The sequence below is a fragment of the Lepisma saccharinum genome, chromosome 10 (assembly GCF_977018435.1).
Source record: "Lepisma saccharinum chromosome 10, izLepSacc3.1, whole genome shotgun sequence".
In the NCBI taxonomy this organism is placed as follows: Eukaryota; Metazoa; Arthropoda; class Insecta; order Zygentoma; family Lepismatidae; genus Lepisma; species Lepisma saccharinum.
Window position 1 is genome coordinate 3,826,283 of NC_139238.1, and position 9,777 is coordinate 3,836,059.

Consider the following 9,777-nt stretch of genomic DNA (forward strand, 5'->3'; position numbering starts at 1 on the left):
CGAAAATTATAAATTATTTCAAATTACACACTATAATTGTTTCCAAAGTTTATTTGATAAGAAATTCCAGTCTTACAAACACTTTCCTCATCATCCTATACGTAAAATTTTCAGAAAATTATCTTGCATACGAAACTCGATATCGTAAGACATTACACAGCATTTAAATAGTACTTACATACGAAAGCTGATATTTTTTTATTTTTACGAGAGTATATTTAAAATGTAGGATAACATTTTTACCTAATCGCACTTTTTTCATTTGGTAATTCGAAAAATAAAGGTAGATTATGCAGAACGGCAAAGAATGTATTTTATTTTATTACTATGACGTCGTCGCCTTGTAATCAAGGGGTCCCGGGTTCGATACCCGGTGGATCCCACTTTAAACTGTAGGTCTAGTCCCGTTAAGCCTTACTGTGCACAAAGTGGACTTAAAACACCCAATGAATCAGTTACAGTCCCGCGAATTAATCGGAACAAGATATTTTTATGCATGATAGAGTCTTAAACTTGACTATGGTTTCATGATGATGAATCTATGACAAATCGTGTAATAGCTACAAATTATATAACAGAAAGAAGAACATATTAGCTATTAAGAAATATTACGAATATGTAATTTATTGTTTCTGAATAGTGTATTTGATGAATTAGGGTATAAGTACAAAAAATACATAACGTGTGTAGTTATTGTCGTATTTTATTTTTGATTGGCCTACTTTATTTGAAATATTTTCTCAACGTTCATACATTTATTAGTGTGCGAATTCACACACACGTACAGTCCCGTGCGAATTATTTGAAATACGACAATAACTACACACTTTACGAATTTTTTTGTACTTATACCCTAATTCATCAATTACAATATTCAGAAACAATAAATTACATATTCGTAATATTTCTTAATAACTAATGTGTTCTTCTTTCTCTTATATAATTTGTATTACAAGATTCGTCACAGATTCATCATCATGAAACTATAGTCAAGTTTGAGACTTTATCATGCATAAAAATATCTTGTTCCGATTAATTCGCACGGGACTGTATTACTATGAATATTATTTACGTACTTTATGATGTTACATAAAAATTAAAATTTGAATGTTCCTGGAGGTGAAGGCAACATTCTGAATGAATAACAAGGAACGATTCAGTCAAAAAACCAAATATTAAGCTTTTGTAGTTCGTTGTGTTAAATGTTGTAAATGGAAAACTCCAATTCTGTGATGTCAGGGAGGCTGGTGACGTAATCAAGAGGTCTCGTGTTCGATACGCGGTGGAGGCACATGGTGGTTAGGATCTCTATTTAAAATGTGGGTTACGTCTCAATTAGCCTATTTGTGCATGAATTGGACACACGCGCGCACGTACACACGGAGGGACAGACAGGTACAGCACATTATTCCCAGTGGCAGTGATTGGGTTCCAAAACTAGGGGAGTAAGGTGCCAAAACTGAGGGGGTGGGGTGGCAAGGACAGTTTATTTTCTCTTGGTAGGTAAGGCAGGGTTGTTGAAGGTCCAGGAACAGATAAATTCTAATGGGCTCTATTGGGTTCCGCTGCAGGACCGGAACCTTTTTTCTCGCAGAATTTAAATTCGGTACAAGTTGCGTATTGTTTCATTTAAAACTGTTTCCTTGACCGTATTTTAATTGATCCAAAAAAAAGGTTCCTGGACCGAATTTAAATTCAGACTGAAAAAAGGTTACTGGACCGAATTTATATTCAGCCGGAAAAAAGGTTCCTGGACTGAATTTAAATTCAGCTGGAAAAAAGGTCCTGGACCGTATTTCAATTGATCCGCAAAGGAGATTCCTGAACCGAGTTGAAATACTTTACAGACAAGAAGGTTCTTTAAGGTCCACAACCCATTTACGCTCGCTGATTTTCTCTCCTGGACCGGAATTAAATTCATTTAAAATTCCTTGACCTTTAACAACCCTGAGATAAAGTTAGTATAGTGTTGGCGCAAAGGTGGCAAAAAGTGTGGGGCAACTGCTCCCCATGCCCCCCCCCCTAATCGCCGCCACTGATTACACCTTACGTCTATGCCTTATTATACTATGTGTGAAACATCGTCCGTACATGTAATTACGTGTAATGTGTATCGGAGAGCGAGTAGCTCCTTGCCTCACTTTACACATTCTTTACAAAACATTTTGTACGCATAATTTTTTTAATATTTACATATTTATTACGTTCGTTTCTTCATCTTTGAAGTAATACCTGGAATTCGGCCATTACATTAAAGACAATTTAAGAAAATAAAGTTTCATGATGCTCTGCGTTCCATAAGAACCAATGCTATTTGATGCGCCCACTCGCGAGTACTCATATATGACGTCAAGTCATACATCCAGGGACTCTAATATGATAAAAACATGGGCTTGTATACAGGATAACTTCATTCCAACGGGTATTTTTATGTTATATAAAAGAGATGGCGCTGTTTCAAGTTTTCACGGGTGACGCATTGAGATTGAGGTTCGTGTAAGAAAAAACATTTAACTGTAACGGGATTAGATTATGAAAATAGAGTTATAATAAAGCAGTTTAGTTTTAGCGCTTAACTTATGAAGTTCGTTACATCGCAAAAAGGGAATTAGTAGTTTACATTATAATTGAGTAGTAAAAGTAGAAAAATTTCGGGTTCGAGTCCTTTCCGGTTCATGGGTGCTCCTATGTGAGTGTTCCTCATTGAAGCAATCAGCCAAATGTGGCATAAAATAGACATAATCGTATTTTTAAAAATGCAAATAAAATCGTTCTCCCACATGATAACACCAGCAAATACTATTAACTCACACTACAAAATCGGAATACATGTGAGAGAGGTGCAAATATTGTTAGATTAAGACAAGGATAAGTTATTCATATTCTTTCACTTCAACTGAATTCAAAGAATTTGCTTGGCGTGAGTTCTTCTCTCTCCTATTTGTAGTACAAATCTTAGAGAAGATATTTTACATTTTCTCAGTGATAGCCTAGTTTACCACCTGGTTTACAGATGGCTCTGAGGGTTCAATGGCGATGCAAGCAGTGCAGCAGTTCGCCGTCAGATGTGTACGATATGATAAAACTGTAAGGCGCTTGTAGGTCCGGTGTCCCATTCTACACCCTCGATTTCGGAAGTTTTTTTTTTTATGAAGATTATGTGATGCTAATTCTGAAGAACAAAAGTTTGGAGCGCGGAAACAAGAATTTACGAATGTACAGCCGTTTGAAGTTGAGATGTTGTCGTTTGAAATTGTTGAGTCCAAATTTCCCACCGATTCCGGGCTCCGCCCTTGGGGTAATTGACCTACCGCTACCGCGGCCCCGCCTATATTTATAGAGTCCCTTTTAAAGGCATGTTAGAAATTGGCCGGAGTCAGCTGCCCCCAACACTATTTCTCACTGTTTTCCGCATTGACACATGAAGATACCAAAAATTAAGGCTAAAATTAAACCTAAGATGGTAACTTACCTCTTTTTACCAAAGCCAGGCACTGAATTGCGAGTCGAAGTTAAATTTCAAAGTCCAAAAACTCCTATGTTGAAAGTTCTTGTTGTCCTTTTCCACAGAATAACACCCTCCACTCCCGTCCTATCATAAAAAAAAAGAAGTCGCAAATTATCCCATCCCAAAAGTCATTTAGAAATTACAACCCTCCCCATTTCGGCTTGCAGTTGCCAAGAAGAAATAATTAATTCCAATTTCTGAAGTCGCATAAATGAAATCCAATGTCTGAAATGTCCAATCCGCCAATATGTCACACAAATAACATATCGCAATCGCAAATGTTCCCATTGCACAAGTCAATCATAAGAAGAAAAAGAAAAAAATCAGACGTGCGCCTGTGACATGAATCCATGATTCGAAATCTTCAGACTTGCGCCTGTGACATAAATCCTCCATCATAGAAGCCCTGAAAATTTTTTTGACGATAAGCAAAAAATTTTAATTTTTTTAAAAAAAACGTAAGTTTCGTAACACGTAGATCTAAAAAATTACCTTCCGCGCTATTTACAAACACTGTTTGTTATGAGGAACTAAATATTTTCACGAAAATATTTGAAATGTGCGGAAAATCGAGAGTGTAGAATGATATCCCTGAGCCGCGATGGTATGTATGAGAATTTCATTTCAACGTGTTTTTTGATAATATAAAATAGATGGCGCTTTTGTCTTTCAAGTATTCACGGGTGAAGTTTTCAGCTGTGGGTGAGGAGAAATATTTAACTCTAACGGGATTTGTTTATGAAAATAGAGTTATAATAAAACAGTTTAGTTTTAGCGCTTAACTTATGAAGTTCGTTACATCGCGAAAAGAGAATTAGTTTACATTATAAGTGAATAGAGAAAGTTTCATTTATACATCTGGGCATAACCATTCCTTTGAGCTTTTCTGTCGTATCAGTTTCTTGATCACATTGATGGTAGGTAGCAAGTGTTTTGTCAAAGTCTGTATAAAAGTCCACTTCAAGTTCATATATGTTGGGCCTCCTCGGTGGTGTAGAGGTAACGTCGTCACATTGTAATCAAGGGGTCCCGGGTTCGATACCCGTTGCAGGCACATTGCACAAGGGTTCGGATCCCACTTTAAACTGTAGGTCCAGTCCTGATTCTCCTAGCCGAGCATAAAGTAGGCTATGCTTTGAGAGGCCAAGAGGGACAGGACCTACGGTTTAAAGTGGGATCCGAACCACTGTGCAATGTGCTTCCACCGGGTATGGAACCTGACACCCCTTGATTACAAGGCGACAACGTTACAACTACGCTATCGAAGACGTCATTTTAAGATCCAACAACTATTTTATATCCTCCAATTAAACAAGTTTATTTACACAGAGCTTAACCAAGGTAAGCATGTCCCTGTGGCGCTGTAGTCGAGGCATAAGCAAGGGGATGGAACGTGGGCGATGCAATCAGCTGCTTGCATTGTTCCCGTGTTTTCAAATGCACTGTCAAAAGACACTAAAGAAGGGGAAGCGAGAAGGGAAAAACAAATGACCGAGCATTTTAGTTTGCGAGTTTGTTGGTGGCATTCTTATCTGATAATCTCTCTCTCTCTCTCTCTCTCTCTCTCTCTCTCTCTCTCTCTCTCTCTCTCTCCAGTAACCTTAAATTAGAATCACGGGTATTTTACATTTGAAGAGTCCGAGGGGAAAAAACCTGACAATTCACATTTTCCAGTTTTTAAATGAAACAGTTCAAACTTTTAAGACTCACTACTTTTCCTTTGTATAACCTTTTTAAAATTTCACATCTCAGGATTTTTCAGAGTTTTTCGTCTGTACAGTAACACCATACAAAACCACACTGACGGAGCTATTTAATGCCATCGACAAGAGCAAATCGATATAATTCGACTTGGGAGTTTTTTCGCCTATAACCTTCATTTGGTCAAAATTTTGGACGAAGAGACGACGCTGGAGGGCGCAAAGAAGCAACCAGCCCCATATTATTCGAAAAAGTCTTCATTATCAATATATAAGCACTGTATTGTTACCCTATACAACATTCTTCTTTACCCTTCATACGTCTGGCAATAGCAGGGTACATAGAAAAACCATAAAAAAGAAGAGAACATTCGGTCGAAAAGCCTTCGCGCATCTTCCCCCTAATCCGCCCATCTCGGGCCATAAGGAAGCCTGCTACACTATGTCCCTCCAATCCAAGCGCGAGTACGATGCACCAGGACGGGTCTCCCTTATTGCACAGCACTTCTGCAACCTTGTGTTCTGACGTCAGATGAGGAATGCCTACATTGTTAGGTTAGGTCTGTTAAGTTTGGTTCTATTAGCATAATTACACTGCAAATTTATTATTTATGCTAAGAGAACTAAATCTAGGTAGCCTAACCTAACAACTTAACTTGGGCATTTTAACCTAAGAATAAAAACCGTCTCTAGTGACGTTAGAACGCAAGGTTGTAGAAGTGTTGTGCGATAAGCGAGACCCGCACAGGATACGCAACTCTGCGCAGGTTGTGTTGCCTGTGGTCACACTTATTGCACGTAAGTGAAGCACCTTCTTGGTCAAGCGCCGTATTTTGTATTCTGGTGTTAGATTAAATACTTTCGTTGTTAGTCTAAAATGTAGTATAATTGTGCCAAGAGATTTAAACCTAACGAGCCTAACCTAACCAACGAAAGTATTCCACGCTTGCGTCAGAGAATGGAATACGGCGCTTGTACGAGAAGGTGTTTAACTTACGTTCGATGCTCATTCACGTCCGAATCCACGTTTAGGTTAGGTTCAAACACGGGTTAAAGCTCAACCCAGTGTTGCCACAATATGAGGGCACAATTTCCCATTCCAAAGGGCAAAATTTCCCTTTTTGGACCAATTTTTCCCTTCACCTAAGCAAATTATATAATAATAATAATAATAATAATAATAATAATAATAATAATAAGTAGTAGTAGTAGTAGTTGCAACATTATTAATGGTGGTGGTGGAATTATTCGTTAGCATAAAAAATATTTTAAAATAAATTTACATTTCAGTTTCATCACTTCCTGACCAGATCTGCCAGGTTTGAATCCTGGTCAGGAATCTATTTAATCGTTAATCCTCATCGTTACTATTTATCCAAAGATGCATAAAAGCAACGTACAATAAACTTACAGGAGCAGAAACAAGTAGGAATAGAAAAATAAATAACATAAAAATTGTGGATATGAAATTCGAAATTAACATAAACTGTAATAATGTAATCAGATGACTTTAAAATTGCCCTGCAATTGTGGTATTTTTAATCGAAATTCCATTTTCCCTTTTGGCTAAAATTTCGGTCCGAATTTCCCTGCAAAAGGCAAATTTCCCTTTATGTGGCAACACTTGAGTCTCAACCTTCCCAGGTGTGAATGAAGTACAAATAAAACATGTGTAACGGTACAATTGAAAGCACTTAAAAGTTCACCACCACTGAAAGTGGTCGATATACAAAATGGTCATCAAGCCTTTCTTTCATAAACAAGCTTATTAACATATGTAAACTGTAAGTGTTAAGAATATTGAGCTTGCGACAATTCCTAACATAATGATGCAAGATTAATTCTTATATGGTGCTGCCATCTGTGAGCCGTGTTTGCGGTGCTGCTTGCACTAGTGTCCAAAATAGCGTCTGTGCGAGAGTGGAGTGTGTGATGTGGTTTCAAAGGCGTGCCTTAAGGTCTAACTATGTGGAGAAGAAAGGCGACGCAATTTTATTTTCAAAAATACAAATAAAACAGCTCTCTTACATCATAAAATCAATAAATACCATTTATCAACACTAGAAAACCGTCAGATATATGATATACAAATATCGTTAGATTAAGACGATCATAACAAGACATTCTTACCAATTTATTTTCAACTGCATTCAGGAGAGATTTAAATAATTTCGTCGGGATTAGTTCTTATCTCTCTTGTCTGTAGTACAAATTTTAGTGAACTTACTTTTCAGTTACTCAATATGAACTACACCAAAACTCGAGCTCTTCTAGAATATCAATGCTCATACTATTTGAGTTTTGGCATTATTTTATAGAACCTCTGGCGTGGGCGTTCTTAGTTAATCATACCTTCATCTTCGTGATTAGCCAAAAGTAGCAGAAAGCGCAGTGAAATAAACAAAATCAATCAGTCACGTGAAATTCAACAGTTGTCACGTCATTAGAATTCGTGATAGTTTACCACTTAGTTGGCAGATGGCTCTGAGGGTTCAATTGGGATCCAAGTAGTGCGGCAGTTCGCCGTCAGATGTCAGACGTGCACGATATGAGAAAACTGTAAAGCAATTGTATCTATGAGAATTTAATTTCAGTGTTTTTTTATATATAATATAGAACAGATGGTGCTGTTTTAAGTTTACAGGGATGACGTTTCAAGAATAAGCTGTGTGTGGGGAAAATAATTTATCTGTTACAGCATTTGATGGTGATAACAGAGTTATAATATTAATAGTTTAGTTTGAGGAGAACTGACGAAACTTGTTATATCGCAAGAAGAGAATTAGTTTTCATAATAATTGAATACACGGGCATTTCTTTAAATTTGTCAATTTTTGTTCGTCACATATTCTAATGCTTGCAAGACGATTTGTCCAATGTTTTATAAAAGTCTACTTTAAGCTCAGATCTGTCGGGCCTCCTCGATGGCGTATTGGTAGCGTCGTCGCACTATAATCAAAGGGTCCCGGGTTCGATACCCGTTGCAGACAAACTGCTCAGTGACTCGGATCCCACTTTAAACTGTAGGTTCAGTCCCGATTACCCTACCTGAGTATAAAGTGGACTTGTACCTTGAGAGGCCAAGAGGGACTGCACCTACGGTTTGAAGTGGGATCCGAACCATGTGCAAATTGCCTCCAAAGGGTATCGACCCCAAGACCCCTTGATTACAAGGCGACGACGTTCCCAGTACGGCATCGAGGAAACCCATTTATAATGTGCGCTATGTTTTTTCCCAGGAATCGAACCCGGGATGCCTGATTTCATGGCGACATAGTTACCGTTACGCGATCTAAAAGGTCCTCTCATTGTAGAGATTGATATAAAGGGTTAGAACTATTAATACTATAATAACATCAATATTCATAAATGCAGTGCTAATGTTAGTGTTCCAAGAACTGTTTAATGTCCCACAATAATACAAATTTTCTTACATACAGCTTGACCAAGATAAGGATGTCATGTGGCACTGTTGTCGAATATTCAACCACAAGCGAGCTGAGGGAACGCGAGCGATGCAATCAGCTGCTTGCATTGTTCCAGCCTTCCTGCGTTGCCAAATTGTGCAGCACTGTCAAAAGACACGAGAGAAGGCGAAGCGAGAGGAGAAAACAAATGACTATACACTTTAGCTTGCGAGTTTGCCAGAGGCATTCTTATCTGGGTTAAGCTGCATTGCTTTTCATTAAATATCACCTTCAGGGGTGGAAAAATACCGATCGTCATGGTGCCTGAAGAATTTCACCTCACGTCTTTTTTTCAAATTCAGTGCTACAAAAATATATTTTCAAAATATTTTGAGTTCGCTCTATGGAAATTTCTAATTCTAATTAAAAAATAATGTGTACAGTACGTCTTCTTGGTGCATGTGCCTATTTGATGTTTGTGAAAATGCTTCGACCGTGAAAGCACTGTATAAAATATAAGTACACAATTGAGAAAACTTAAAACTTCACCACTATCAAAAGTGGTTAATAAACAATGTTGCCGTCAAGTCTTTTCCTGATAAAGAATATATATTATAGCGTGTAAACTGTAAGAACTATGAACTTGCGGCTTGCAACAATACGTACCGTAATAATGCAAGTTTAATTTGTGTACAGTGCTTCCATCTGTGAGCCGCGATTGCGGTAATGCAGCCAACAGCGTCAAGAATGGCGTCTGTGCAAGAGAAAGTGTAATATATGCTGTGGTCTCACAAAACCAAGTTACCAGTTCTAGTGAAACGATCTTTTCAGACAGAGTATGGGCGAAAGGCACTTGATATTAAGATAATATGGGATACACAGCTACTCCACACTCGGTTAGAGTTCTTTATGAGTTTTTCGACAGAAATCTTCCCAAACCAGCAGATTAGGATGGGTGGTTTTATACCTTGGCCACTCAAGTCACCTGATGTAACCCCTCTGGACTTCTTCGTGTGGAGTTACGTTAAGGGTATACCGTAGAGGACACTCGACTGGCGCACGCAAGATATTTTTTGTTAGGGGGTGGGGAGGGGGGCTGGAACTGTAAAGGTGCATAGTACATATATACTTCCTAGGGGGCGGCATACACTGTAAGATATTT